This window comes from Mya arenaria, chromosome 6, assembly GCF_026914265.1.
Source record: "Mya arenaria isolate MELC-2E11 chromosome 6, ASM2691426v1".
Classification (NCBI taxonomy): Eukaryota; Metazoa; Mollusca; class Bivalvia; order Myida; family Myidae; genus Mya; species Mya arenaria.
This window is the reverse complement of record NC_069127.1, coordinates 35,272,915-35,286,198: the sequence shown is the minus strand read 5'-3', so window position 1 is coordinate 35,286,198 and position 13,284 is coordinate 35,272,915. Positions and strand designations below refer to the sequence as shown.

At 35.0% G+C, this 13,284-nt stretch overlaps 1 protein-coding gene across 5 annotated transcripts in view; it reads right to left on the bottom strand.

Annotated features, from left to right (window-relative positions):
* Positions 1–13,284, bottom strand: part of LOC128237403 (synaptotagmin-1-like) — a 58,341-nt gene that overhangs the window by 42,131 nt on the left and 2,926 nt on the right. The window contains exon 1 of one of the 5 annotated variants that reach the window (XM_052952918.1): positions 8,344–8,465. The exons of 3 other annotated variants lie outside the window; for them this stretch is intronic. The gene's annotated coding sequence lies outside the window, so the exon portion shown is untranslated. Of the gene's footprint in view, positions 1–8,343; positions 8,466–13,284 lie in introns of those variants that run through there. One more of the 5 variants, XM_052952920.1, reaches the window with a different exon arrangement.

Here is a 13,284-nt window from a genome sequence, read left to right as displayed (position 1 = left end):
GAGTGTTCTAGTCCTAATTTGTTTCTCACTTGCATTGACCCATTTACTTTATAAAGAGTGTTCTAGTCCTAATTTGTTAAGCACTTTCATTAACCCATTTACTTTATAAAGAGTGTTCTAGTCCTAATTTGTTAAACACTTGCATTAACCCATTTACTTTATAAAGAGTGTTCTAGTCCTAATTTGTTTCTCACTTGCATTAACCCATTTACTTTATAAAGAGTGTTCTAGTCCTAATTTGTTTCTCACTTGCATTGACCCATTTACTTTCTAAAGAGTGTTCTAGTCCTAATTTGTTAAGCACTTTCATTAACCCATTTACTTTATAAAGAGTGTTTTAGTCCTAATTTGTTTCTCACTTGCATTAACCCATTGACTTTATAAAGAGTGTTCTAGTCCTAATTTGTTTCTCACTTGCATTAACCCATTTATTTACTTTATAAAGAGTGTTCTAGTCCTAATTTGTTTCTCACTTGCATTAACCCATTTACTTTATAAAGAGTGTTCTAGTCCTAATTTGTTAAGCACTTGCATTAACCTGTATACTTTATAGAGTGTGTTCTAGTCCTAATTTGTTAAGCACTTTCATTAACATGCATATTTTATAAAGAGTGTTCTAGTGCTAATTTGTTAGCACTTTTATTAACCTGTATACTTTATAAAGAGTGTTCTAGTCCTAATTTGTTTCTCCCTTTCATTAACCCGTATACTTTTTAAAGAGTGTTCTAGTCCTAATTTGTTTAGCACTTTCATTAACCATTATGCCTTATAAAGAGTGTTCTAGTCCTAATTTGTTTAGCACTTTCATTAACCTGTATACTTTATAATGATCGAGTGTTCTACTCCTAATTTGTTAAGCACTTTCATTTATGGAGTCTTCTAGTCCTAATTTGTTAGGCACTTTCATTTATGTAGTGTTTTAGTCCTAATTTGTTCAGCACTTTCATTAACCCTTATACTTTAATTTGTTCAGCACTTTCATTAACCCTAATACTTTATAAAGAATGTTCTAATCCTAATTTGTTCAGCACTTTCATTAACCCTTATACTTTACTAAGAGCATCCTAGTCCTAATTTGTATAGCACATTCTCCAACCCATAGACTGTATCTAGAGCAATAAATAAGCCAGGGATTTGAAGGCTTTATGGGAAGACCTCTTTTGTTTTGGATGTATGGATTTCATGGCAACAGATTGACTGTGGTATGTTAAATGAAAAAAATTTATGGCACCATTTATTATCTTGATTCATCTTTTTTATTATAAGAAGCACTCTACTTCCATGTAAATAAAAGCACAGATGTCACGATGATCTGAACAACAATCTCATCAACAATGCAACACATGTTTCCCCATCGGGTCCCGATAATCCTGTCTTGGTGCGGTTAATTCAATTTAAGCACCAAATTACAACAACAAGGTTTGTAAGTTTGTTTTCACTGATCAAGGGACACAACTCTACTAGCATTTTTCCGGAGTTTTAAATTGGCTCCCATTATCCTTGATAAATGTGGTTGATTCAATTTAAGAACAAAATTACAACACCAAGGTTTGTGAGTTTGTTTTCACTGATCAAGGGACACAACTCTACTAGCACATTTACCAGTTTTAAATTGGATCAGATTTTCCTTGCTAGATGCGGTTGAATCAATATAAGAAGGAAATTGCAACACCAAGGTTTCGTTGTGAGTACGCTTTTACTGATCAAGGGACACAACTCTATTAGCATGTTTACTGTGCCCAGAGTGGCAAGACTTGCTTCACATATTATGTAGATTGTTTAGTTTAGTTTATATATATTTATTTAGCTCGATTGTGATGAAAGCTGATAGCTCATAAAGTCACTCTTGAGTCCGATCAAACCCACAACCTCATGTAGGGTGAAAGGCAGACACATATACCACTAGACCACTTCCACCCATGTACATTGCAATCCAAGTTTCATGTAAATTAATTGAAACTGAATACCATGAAAAAATTGCATAAGAAAAAACAAAAAACTTTTGCGCCACATGTGTATACAACAAAACCAGTTATTAAAATTATGTATTTATTTACAATACAACAGCATTCAAGCTAAAAAAAAAATGCTAGTATTAAAACTTGTATGGAAAGCTCCACACTTCCTGAAAATGTGTTTGTTTGTTTGTTTCAACTATGAATCAGCATTTATAATAATTATTCATTCTGGTTGTTTTCTAATACTAGACATGCAAACGCAAGATTGCTGATTTTTGCAAAGATAACCAATCTGTGAATAAATCATAGAATAAGGAATAGGGACAAGAACATTTATATATACGCAATATGACAGATGTTCCAGTCCACATCCTATGACACAGAAAAAATGTGACAAAAATGACGAAGGAGAAATCGTGATATTGATAATTCAGCGTACTGACGTCAAAGAGATTTGCCAGCAATCAATATAAGTGTCTTGTTGTGAAGAATTTCTCTCTCTTCTCACCATAACGATTATAACGATGATAATTCTCGGTGCAATCTCATAACGACCACTTTCCCACAAAATGCTTGGACATTTTGTTTCATATTTTATATTAAAAAATGTCTGAGATGCTTAAAGATGCACTCTTACTCCCAGATATTCAAAAAAGGATGAATAAATGTCTAAAATATTACGGTTCTTATGAAAGATACCGAGTTTGATTTGAAAGAAATGAGCATAAAACATATTTTTGCCCTTTCTGCTTTTAAGTACACTGTAACAATCTTGTTATCAGAAATTAATATTTTTTATAAATGCATTATTTAGTAACAAGTTGAAGTTTTATCAGTCAAAGTTGATGTTTGTTTAACATGTGTGGGTATTGATTTTGAATGAGAGTGTCACTTTAATAATTTAACAATAAGCATTGATATCAATTAAATGACTTAATACTGCACTCAGCTTGTTCATCAGAGAATTTATTTTCCTGATTAATTTTCTGATTTAAGCTGGAAATCGAGAGATTACCAGGGACCCTAGAAATAAAATCAGGCAAACGAGATGGAAAAAGTGGTTAACTTCCAATAAATCACAAGTGAGAATTTCACTATGATAACTATCAATAGTTCTTTCCGTTGTGAAATATTATCCCACAATTTTGTCTGCCATTATAATCATTACAACATTTATAATTCATTTGCGTATTCAGTCTGAATTGAATGAGGCTATTTTAAATAACCCCCCTTTTTTGGTAAAAAGTTTTCAAAGGGGTTTTAATGACTCTTCAGGACTTTAAGAGCATTTTTAGAAACTGAAAGTTTCACATAATTCAATCTGCAGACTCTCAAAATTGCTTCAAAATATTTATAATTAAGAAATATTACACACCAATGAGGATCATGATGATGGCATTATAAGGACCAACCAGTCAGCCCCTGAAGGTGTATAATTATGGACCAAGGCCGTTAGCTGAGGACCATTCAACTTCGGGGGGCTGACTGACCGATCCTTACAATGCCATATGGCCGAAAGTCATGTGTTTAATTAATGATGTCAGTGGTCCATCTTATATTTTTGGCGAGATCTGGACCGGCCAAAAATATAATATGGACAACTGACATCATAAAACGTGGTTATTTATCAAGGACTGTACACGCGGTGACCCCATATTTTTCCATCATGTGTCACCAAATTTATATCGTACCAAAAGGTGTCTTTTTTCTGATCCCGATGAATATTACGATGAAGAAATGAAACATTTAAACATGTAAACAGGTTGTCAAAGTGATATATACTTTACGGGGTGGTTAGAAGGTGATCCGACATGGGATATACTGTTACAGCGGGCGCAGAAAACCATAAGAATATGGTCTCCATTGCCCCGTATATCCCATAGCAGGTCACCTACTAACCCCATAACTTATGATATAAAAGAAGAAGGGACACATTTATATAAGGTTTAATATATATATAATGCTGGATCTGGATATTAGATGAAGGCTGTTTAGTATATAGACAGGTTATACCCTTTTGTCACAAAACAGTCAATTTGTGGTACATTTTCCCCAACCCAGCACCCTTAGGGAGGCGAGTGGTTAACACCTAAACAAGCAAAATCAATACATTACATTTGCTGCTCCAGTTTTTGCCAAATAAGGGCATTATCATCAATAACCCTGGCACAATTTCACTTGCAAAATTTGGGAAGAATGGTCTGCTATGATGGAACGCTTGTGAGATGTCATGCGTAGTACCCATAAACCAATTAGATGCACAGAACCCAGAAACAGACTTGATGTGCAGAACCAGAACCTGAATTGATGTGCAGAACCAGAAACAGACTTGATGTGCAGAACCAGTGACTTGATGTGCAGAACCCAGAAACAGTCTTGATGTGCAGAACCAGAACCTGAATTGATGTGCAGAACCAGAAACAGACTTGATGTGCAGAACCAGAACCTGAATTGATGTGCAGAACCAGAAACAGACTTGATGTACAGAACCAGTGACTTGATGTGCAGAACCCAGAAACAGTCTTGATGTGCAGAACCAGAACCTGAATTGATGTGCAGAACCAGAAACAGACTTGATGTGCAGAACCAGAACCTGAATTGATGTGCAGAACCAGAAACAGACTTGATGTGCAGAACCAGTGACTTGATGTGCAGAACCCAGAAACAGTCTTGATGTGCAGAACCAGAACCTGACTTGATGTGCAAAACCCAGAAACAGACTTGATGTGCCGAACCAGAACCTGACTTGATGTGCAGAACCAGAAACAACTTGATGTGCAGAACCCAGAAACCAACTTGATGTGCAGAACCAGAAACAGATTTGATGTGCAGAACCCAGAACACACTTCATAAGCAGAACTAAGAAACTGACTTGATGTGCAGACCCAGAAACAAACTTGATGTGCAGAACCAGAAACGGACTTGATATGCATAACTGAGAAACAGACTTGATGTGCAGAACCAGAAACCGGCTTGATGTGCAGAACTGAGAAACTGAGACTTGATGTGCAGAACCAGAAACCAACTGGATGTGCAGAACCAAGAAACCGACGTGATATGCATAACTGAGAAAACAACTTGATGTGCAGAACCAAGAAACCAACTTGATACTCAGAACTGAGAAACCAACTTGATGTGCAGAACCAAGAAACCAACTTGATACTCAGAACTGAGAAACCAACTTGATGTGCAGAACCAAGAAACCAACTTGATACCCAGAACTGAGAAACTCAGACGTGATACACAGAACTAAGAAACCGACTTGATACATAGAACTTAAAGGAACTGACTTGATACTATGAACTGAGAAACTGACTTGATGCTCAAAACTAAGAAACTGACTTGATGATCAGAACTAAGAAACCGTCTCGATGTGCAGAACCCAGATACAGGCTTCATATGCATAGAACTGAGAAATGGACTTGATGTGCAGAAATGAGAAACCCTCTCGATGTGCAGAACCCAGATACAGCTTCAGATGCACAGAACTGAGAAACCACCTTGATGTGCAGAACTGAGAAACCGTCTCGATGTGCAGAACGCAGATACAGGCTTCAGATGTGCAGAATTGAGAAACTGTCTCGATGTGCAGAACCCAGATACAGGCTTCAGATGCACAGAACTGAGAAACCGACTTGATGTGCAGAACTGAGAAACCGTCTCGATGTGCAGAACCCAGATACAGGCTTCAGATGCACAGAACTGAGAAACCAACTTAATGTGCAGAACTGAGAAACTGTCTCAATGTGCAGAACCCAGATACAGCTAGGCTTCAGATGTACAGAACTGAGAAACCGACTTGATGTGCAGAACTGAGAAACTGTCTCGATGTGCAGAACCCAGATACAGGCTTCAGATGCACAGAACTGAGAAACCGACTTGATGTGCAGAACTGAGAAACCGTCTCGATGTGCAGAACCCAGATACAGGCTTCAGATGCACAGAACTGAGAAACTGACTTGATGTGCAGAACTGAGAAACTATCTCGACATGCGGAACCCAGATACAGGCTTTAGATGCACAGAACTGAGAAACCGACTTGATGTGCAGAACTGAGAAACCGTCTCAATGTGCAGAACCCAGATACAGGCTTCAGATGTGCAGAATTGAGAAACTGTCTCGATGTGCAGAACCCAGATACAGGCTTCAGATGCACAGAACTGAGAAACCGACTTGATGTGCAGAACTGAGAAACCGACTTGATGTGCAGAACTGAGAAACCGTCTCGATGTGCAGAACCCAGATACAGGCTTCAGATGCACAGAACTGAGAAACCGACTTGATGTGCAGAACTGAGAAACTATCTCGACATGCGGAACCCAGATACAGGCTTTAGATGCACAGAACTGAGAAACCGACTCGATGTGCAGAAATGAGAAACTGTCTCAATGTGCAGAACCCAGATACAGCTAGGCTTCAGATGCATAGAACTGAGAAACCGACTAGATGTGCAGAACTGAGAAACTGTCTCAATGTGCAGAACCCAGATACAGGCTTCAGATGCATAGAACTGAGAAACCGACTAGATGTGCAGAACTGAGAAACTGTCTCAATGTGCAGAACCCAGATACAGGCTTCAGATGCATAGAACTGAGAAACCGACTTGATGTGCAGAACTGAGAAACTGTCTCAATGTGCAGAACCCAGATACAGCTAGGCTTCAGATGCATAGAACTGAGAAACCGACTAGATGTGCAGAACTGAGAAACTATCTTGATGTGCAGAACCCAGATACAGGCTTCAGATGCACAGAACTGAGAAACCGACTTGATGTGCAGAAATGAGAAGCCGTCTTGATGTGCAGAACCAAGATACAGGCTTCAGATGCACAGAACTGCAACCATCTTGATGTGCAGAAAAGAACCCAGATACAGGCTTGATGCTCAGAACCCAGATACATACTTGATGATCAGAACCCAGATACAGGCGTGATGCTCAGAACCCAGATACAGCCTTAATGCTCAGAACCCAGATACAGACTTGATGCTCAAAACCCAGATACAGGCTTGATGCTCAGAACCCAGATACAGACGTAATTGATGCACCAAACAAAGAAACAGACTTGATGCGTATAAAACTGGGAAACAGACTTGATGCGCAGAACCGAGAAACACACTTAATACACAGAACCGAGAAACACATTTAATACACAGAACTGAGAAATCATTTAATACACAGAACTGAGAAACACACTTAATAAACAGAACCAAAAAGGTTATAAATAAAAATAATGGCCAGTTTTAGATGTACCGTACATTTATTTAGCACTGAGAAAACTTAAAAATTAAACTCTTTCCACTGTCCACAGCGAGCATGAAATGTTTCGGCCCTGTCAATCCTTCAGCTTTTTCATTTAGTTTTTGTATATATAACTTGCTTTTTTCCAACCAGGCAAATTGTTAGTACTGAATTGTTATACTTGATTGAAATTATTTAATTTTTAAAAACTTAAGTGTTTTTACAACTTTCCACTGGAAATGTTGATGCTAAAGGATGATAATGATTTTCTTTTAAGGATTATTTGCCCTACGGCCTTTGGAAAAGTAACAGTAACATTGTCAAATGTTTCGATATGTAATTGAAAAACATATGAGCATATTTAAGTACTATAATATATTTAATATATTATTATTTGCAACAAGATTAAGTAATAAATGATTAAGTTAATAAGTACTTACAAACAGGGTTTCTAAAATTTTGAAATCTCAATTGGTATGGACCCTCGACCTGACATGTTAATTACAAACATTGTTTGTGCATGGATTGAAATTCCTTTATGACCAATGAGATTCAAAACCATTAAAAAAATGAACCATTTTTTGGCCATTTTCTGTTACTGAAATCAGTCTGGCGTAGTCAAAATTAGTCCAAACAGTTTGTTTTAAAAAGCCCTGCTTACAAAAATGGATGGTTTAACAGCGTATAGTCTGAAGTCTGAATAAAAAAGACATTAAATATATAGAATGAGCAGTTTTATAAAAACTTTCTTTGTTCAGACAATGCATGAATAGAAGACGGTTTTTATGGAACTGCTAGTACTTATAATTATAATTTAATGTCTTATTCTGACTTCATAATATATCTGACTGTTGTTTTTAGTGGTCAAAATAAAAGTTTGTAGTAACTACCCATTAACTGAGTCAGCCACTGTTTTAAATCTACTGCTTCACCTTATTAGAGTCAATAATGATTAAATGCTGATTTACTGAAGTAAATTTGTTTGAAAACTTGAGAAATACAGTGCCTTCTCGTTTGACATAATACAATATGTTGACCACTATCTAAGATGAATAATGAATTGTTTTAAAAGCAAAATTTTAGTTTAATAACAAACAAAAACATTAATTTTCACCTCTAACGCTACAGAAAAAGCAAAAAAGTATACCATTATCCATCCTGAAATTAAATACAATATTCTCCAAACATCCGTTTACACTACATGTACCTTAAATACGTTGTAAACCAAATATAACTGAACATAACTGAACTGATTTATTTACACCCCATCCAATGCTCTATTCAATTGCGTACAAAGAAGAAGTTTTTCTTTCTACTTATCATTATTGGGTTTAAGCTAGATTTAGAATAAAATGACAATGACGTATTCCAATGTATTTAAATAGTGTCACGAAATTTGTGCCCTAAAAGCTGCACTCTCACAGATTGACAGTTTTAACATTTTGAAATATTTTTTTGTCGTAGAATCAGCTGATTTAATTAGTTATCAATACAGTCATATAAGAACACTGGCCCGAATTTCCCCAAACTTTTTAAGTCCCTTATAACAGGATTAAGCTAATTTAAAGCTCACTTTTTAAGTTTTTCAATAATTTGCTTAATATAGATCTACTTCTTTAAAAGTGTTCATATTTTAGACAGGAATTATCTTTATGATAATCACAATAAACGTTTTTTAATTTATCTAAATCTACGGTAATTTAACTAGAATTTCGAGAAATTGAGGCCAGCTGGATCTAAGTTGTTTGGAAAACTGCCGAAAGTTTAATTTTTCTTTAAGAGTTACTTTTTATGCTAAAAGCATAAAAAGTAACTCTTAAAAAAAAATTAAACTTTCGGCCTTTTAAAACATCAATTTTTTCGAATGTAAATAGGAAAAACTGCAATCTGATCTTTTGTCAGCAGTTTAGTGTATCATTGGTTCAAAGACATTTACACAAAAATTCGCTCAAAAAAAGAAGAAAAATATCAAGAGAGTCAATCTGTGAGAGTGCAGCTTTAATTTGGAATAGGACATGACAGAAACTGATAACTTTATTGGTACATTTTAAACTACTAAAATAATGAATTCTTTTCACTTAACCAATCATATACCACACCAGATCAATATATACATCATACATATACCCTGAGGACCAGGGAAACATTCATATTATCAAAAGTTACATGCATGGGTTGACTTGCATCCTGGTTTATATTTGTAAATACTTTTTGATTTTGTTATTTATATCTTTAGGGTAAATGTCCTAATCAAAACAGTTTGTACTATAGATCATTGTCCTCTGCTTATATGCACAGAGGGAGTTTTTCACACTGTCACACATTGAGAACCACATTGACCGTGCACTATGATGTTATGATTCACACTATGCATGTTTATTTATTATTTGAATACAAAATAATTTTGCATATATTCTCATCATACCATATACCATTTTTTTTTATATAACTAACTTTTTTTTCACATGCCATATCCTGATTTTCTACTGGTTATATAACTTCCTCGAGGCGGTGAGTTATGTCCCTTTGAAATTCATTAAACAAACTCTTTTTTTCAAAAATTAATTTCTCTGAAGACACAAATTCGGCCTGAAATTGAATAAAAAAGTCAGAGGCCTAATACCGTAGATAAAAAGCAGGCATTTTTTGCTTGGGAATTCTAGGGGAAAAAAAATCCTCCCTATATTTGGACATTTACAGTACCCATTTAGATTTGTTTTCCGTCAGTTAAGGATTTGAGTTGAGAAAATTGCTCCGTTTTGACTAAATTTGGGAAATTGAAAATTTGTCCTGGAAATTTAGTAAAAATTATAAAATATACAATGCTATTATAAGAAATAGACGTAGAAGGTCATAATAAAACTGTGACTGTGAAGTCAAATTGGGAATTTTACTTTACATTTTAATAGGTAAAAAAGTGTCATTGGAAATTGTGATGTTTTTTCAATTGGCAAAGGGGCATAACTCAATATTGATAGTGATCTAAGCAAGAGTTATTGGCCTTTCATGCCAAATCCCATGTGTGTAAAGTAATATATGCAGGACCATGCCACATTTTTACAGACAAGGACACCAATGCTTCATATGACAATACTGTTCTTCCAAAAATAGACCAGCTGAAAGCCTTAAAGGCACATGGCAATGTTGTTGCAAAAACATGGATAAACTGCAATTTTCCTATCACTGATTGTTTTACTTGAGGCCCTGTGACTTGTTTTTTCCTTCTTTTATTTAATTCTCAAAGGATATTTCCATTAATACTGCTAGTTTGATTTTAAAATCAGCTGATCAATAAACTCTGCAATTTCACTGAGGCCTCATAAAGCATACCATTATTATGATCATGGAACTTTCTTGTGCAATTATCAGTGAAAAATATCAATAGATGATGAAAAAAAATGGTTTCCATGCAGTATGTATTGGAAACAAATAAAGCTACATTAATTATATAGTAACTTAGTCAAGCACAAGATGATCAAGGAGTAGTTATCAACCCCAACTACTCCAGGAATCAATTCAGCCATATTTGGAAAGTCCAATAATTCAATAAGTAATGTACATTTCCCCTCAACGGACCACGTGAACCCTGCTAATGATTGGCCAATCATTGATTTTCTCCTTCTGTTTGATGTAGAGACATGAATCGCAGAGATGTATATGAAAAATTCCTATATTTTCAAGAGGGCATGATCAAGAGTGTGCTTAAGTACCAGTCATAGATAATTATGATGTACCATCTGGGTCAAAAGTCACCTTACAGTGGGGTATTTCTAGCAAATTTGGGGAAGAAATTTGGCTTTATTCCCAATGCTACAACATACTCTTTTTCCAAATGAGAAAATAAAATTCCCAATTTTACGATTCGAAAAAATATATAAAATTTTATTGCTTTTTTTAAAAGGTAAAACGCCTTAAAGACACAAACTTTTTCACATTCTTGAAACTTTCCTGTGTATTTTCAAACCCATGCTTGGTCATTCCTAAGAACATTGGATTCCCAATTAAAGTCAAATTGACGCATTATTCTTAATCACAAAGCTCTGGCCGATTCCCAAAATGTTGGAAAAAAACACAAGTTCTAGGCACCAAATGGTAAGCCATAGAAAATGAGCAATAAATATAGTTCCAGCTTCAGTACTGCATTTAATTTAATGTCTTTGTATCTCTCTTTAGGCCAATAATAATAGAACTCTGACTTTTTTAGTTTCGTTTGTCATTATATTGAGCAATAACATGCAAAGCTTTGATGGATTACATTAATCGACTTTATACGACTTCAGTTCAATTAGCATATAACACATAATTCCACAATCAACCGCAATATCCATGAAATTTAAGTTTCGATTCAGCTTCCAAATGTTTCTGAATTGACCTTGACCTTACACCTTAAATATCTGCATAAATCTGGATGATAATCTGCATCACAGAAACAGATTACTGAATGATTATATAGCTTAGGTTTAGAGTTATGTCATACAAATGATGTTACTTTACCCTTACCAGAGTCATTGCAATCAAACACGAACACTTCAGCATTATTAGTACCACGTTTCTTTGTTTTCCTCTATACATTAATTTCCATATCAACCTGGATGCCAAGTAGGTGGAGCTTAACCATGCAATAAATAGCGTGTGGATAAATGACAACGCTATTCACTAATACATAAATAAGTTTTTAAACCAATGTTCTTGAAAACATTGTTCAAAACAGTAGTGATGTTCTGATGATCGATTAAAATCGAAAATTGATTGGTTGAGCCTAAAATTGGCAAAAATCGTTTGTATTTGGTCATAATCGATCATTGGTTCAACCGGCGTGTTATTTTTCTTCTTTTTTCTTGTTATTTGCGATCGGTTATTACTACCACCAATTTTTCTCCTTTTGAGCTCAAAAACTGGTTGTACTATCGATAATCGGTAACTTGAGTGGAACTGATTATCGATAGACAAACTGGAAACAGATTCCCAACACTTAATACAATCTAATTACTTCGCCCACTTCCCACATGATTGAAATTAATACTGACTCGCCCTCAAGCAAGCGTATATAATATTAAACTAATGGAATGCAAGTGCAGCTACTGTTACAAAATGCATGGCCAAGAGACAGACAGATTCAGGTAACAGTTGGTATACAAAGAGCATTAATTGCTTCGACATAACATGTATCATGCCAAATAGCAAAACAGACAAGGCTTAAAAAAAATATATTTGGTTCCGGTTACCTACCCCCACATACTTAATAGGCGCCAACCCTACATTTTTTATAGTCAGTCTGATAAAAAATAAAAAAAATAAAAAATCCTTTTTAATATGTAGCTTAAAACCTTAAATGCTTATACAGAAGATAACTTAACACCATTCTCCAATGATGTAAATGATATTCTTATAAAAAGCCTAATAAAAAAAAATACAAAAAAAACCCTACCTACCCTTCCTTTTTTTTAAAAGGATGTAACCCTTAAACCAAACAACTATTTTATTTTTAGACCAAACTACCTGGTATGAAATATATACGTCATTATTACATAATGCTTCTCATGGCCGTTTCAATGAGATATCTTAGTCGTACACCTTACGCTGCCTAAGAGTACTGAGGTACATCTGTAAAGTACAGGCAGAATCTATGCGATAAATGCCCTTAAAGCTGCACTCTCACAGATTGACCATTTTGACATTTTTTGTTTTGGAATCAGCCAATTTTTTCGTAAATGTCTGGAAACCAGCGATAAAAGACACTGCTAACAAAAGATCAGATCGCAGGCTTTCATATTTATGAAAATTGATGTTTATGCCGAAAAAGTCATTTTTCTTAGTGTTCATAATGCTTTTAGCCAAAAAATATTAATTTTCAAGCATAATGTATATAATTTTTATGTAAATTGTGAGCTGATATTTTGTCAGCAGTCTAAAATATATCACTAGTTTCCAGACAATTACGCAAAAATTGGCTCAATTTCCCTGACAAAATATAAATAAGCTGTCAAAATGGCCAATCTGTGACAGTGCAGCTTTAAGCCTTACAATTTTTCTATTTTTTTTAAACGAGGCTAAGAACATTGAACCAAGCTAATTATAACTCTGTAAA